At 25.9% G+C, this 2,238-nt stretch overlaps 1 non-coding gene and 1 pseudogene across 1 annotated transcript; one reads left to right on the plus strand and one right to left on the minus strand.

Annotated features, from left to right (window-relative positions):
• Positions 1–204: 204 nt before the first annotated feature.
• On the minus strand, positions 205–277 carry Trnat-ugu. The gene has a single exon. It is a non-coding gene; the product is annotated as a tRNA-Thr (tRNA).
• Positions 278–1,810: 1,533 nt separating this feature from the next.
• LOC117181920 lies at positions 1,811–1,927 on the plus strand (annotated as a pseudogene).
• Positions 1,928–2,238: the final 311 nt, after the last annotated feature.

Here is a 2,238-nt window from a genome sequence, read left to right on the forward strand (position 1 = left end):
CGACGCTTGCGCTCTAATTATAAATATAAAAAATAACCTCAACTTGAATGAATGTACGTATAATCTGATCGGTATTTCATATCCTTTATCTGTTTTGAGTTAATGTGCCAATCGTATGTTTTCACTTTGACTTTTGAGTTGATGTATTTATCATTTTCTATAAGATTCGTGCTCCAAATATTAGAGAATCTTAATAAAAAAAGTTGCCTCCAGAGAGATTTGAACTCTCGACCCCTGGTTTACAAGACCAGTGCTCTAACCCCTGAGCTATGGAGGCTCGTGTCATTCCGTTGGACAGTCGTGAAAATAGAGAATTATTACTGTTAACATTTCGTTACCCAAACTATTGTGTTAACATTTTTCCCTATTTTCTTAGCAGCATTTATTGTAAAAATTCCATTCTTTGTAGATTTTTAAATTTATTTCTGAGTGCAACAATCAGGAAAATGATATTTTATCCTGGAATAAATTCTAGAAATGAATCTCCATTTAATAACATGATTAAACAAATGTGTATAGAGGACGGAAAGAATTCAATTCATTCAAAAAAGTTAGAATGTAATTATAAATAGCGCTATCATAATGAAATAATTAACAAAGGTTTAAAGTTAAAAACATTTTTATATTGCTTTAGACAAGAGCCGGAACATTTACGTCATACGTCAACAGAATTATTTTGTATTTTTAGCAAAATTCGAATTATTTAAAAACAATCTGGAAATCTACAAAAATTTTAAACCATATGTACATTTTTGAAGATATTAAGGAAAAAGCGTTTTAAAGAATTTAAAAATGTTTAAAGAGAATAAACAATATTTGAAGACATTTTTTTAATGTTGCACAATTTTTAAAATTTTTGGCAAAATTCGAATGATTAAAAAAGATATTTACAAGGTTTTAAGGTTTTGAACAAAATTTATATAATTTGAAATTTGAAAAAATCTCAAAACAAAGTTTAGATTTTTGAAGATTTTGAAAACAATTATAAAGCTTTCTGAGCATTTTTAAAGGTTTCAAGGAAAATTAGTTTGCAACTTTAATCCAAATTTTTTATACTTTAATAAGGAATTATTGACAATTTAAAATTTCTAGCAATTTAAAAATCATCTTTAGATCAAATTCTGACGTCTAAAGTCTAATCTAAAACATTATTTATAATTTTCGATTAATGTTAAGTTTTCGTTACCGGATACCCTTCCATTAATAAATGACGATTTTCGTACAATATAATTTTTTACAAGAAACTGATATAACAGAGTGTTTGTTTTAATTAATTGCTTATAACAATTATACAAAATGTTGACCGCAAAAGAAGACGTTATCCCACACGAGCTACATTTGTTTATATTTTTATTCATATTTTATTTTATATTAGATTCCACTAAAGTTGAATTATTTCAATTTAAATAATTCAAAATTGAAAAAATTGCTAGACGTTGATTTTTTTTTTTTTTTAAATCAACAGTTCCAGTTTCAAATTAAAAGAAAAAAATAACAAAAACGTAAACATTTTCATTTTCACGTACAAAATTTAAAAATTTAGAAATCGAAAGTTTAAAAGATTTAAAATATTCACCATAAAAATTATTCAATTTAAAAAAAAATTATCATTTTTAATTTTTCCATCATTCAGCACTCTAAAAGGTTCTTTATTTTTCTTAAAACTCATGTAAGGAGAGATAACGTAGGAAAATACAGCATATTCATATTAAAATTTCCTTTTACACTAAAAATTGTATTGTACTATCTCTCATTAATTTGACCATATGGTGGTTTAATCTTTATAAATTTTTTTTTTTAATAACATTCTGCCAACGGCCATACCACGCTGAAAACACCAGTTTTCGTCTGATTACTGAAGTTAAGCAGCGTTGGGAGGTTGTTGCTTGGATGGGTGACCGCCTGGGAACGCCGCGTGCTGTTGGCATTCTATTTTTTATGCTTCTTATTTAATTCTCATTGTTTTCAACTTTTATTGAATTTTCATTATACTATATATTTTATTTTTGTATAGCTCATGTTCTCTCTCCGACACGTCCACCATTTTTTTCGCTTCGGAAATAGACTTTTTAAGCAGCATTTAAAGTAGTAACATTAAAATTAATTAATTTGTGATATTAGAAATTATATATTCTAAATTTAGATATAGTATATTTATATTTATTTAAAGAGAGTACAATATATAAATATTTATTTACTTGTTGTTCAGATTGAAGATTTATAGAAATTTCGTTCTAA

The sequence above is a fragment of the Belonocnema kinseyi genome, chromosome 1 (assembly GCF_010883055.1).
Source record: "Belonocnema kinseyi isolate 2016_QV_RU_SX_M_011 chromosome 1, B_treatae_v1, whole genome shotgun sequence".
Taxonomy (NCBI): Eukaryota; Metazoa; Arthropoda; class Insecta; order Hymenoptera; family Cynipidae; genus Belonocnema; species Belonocnema kinseyi.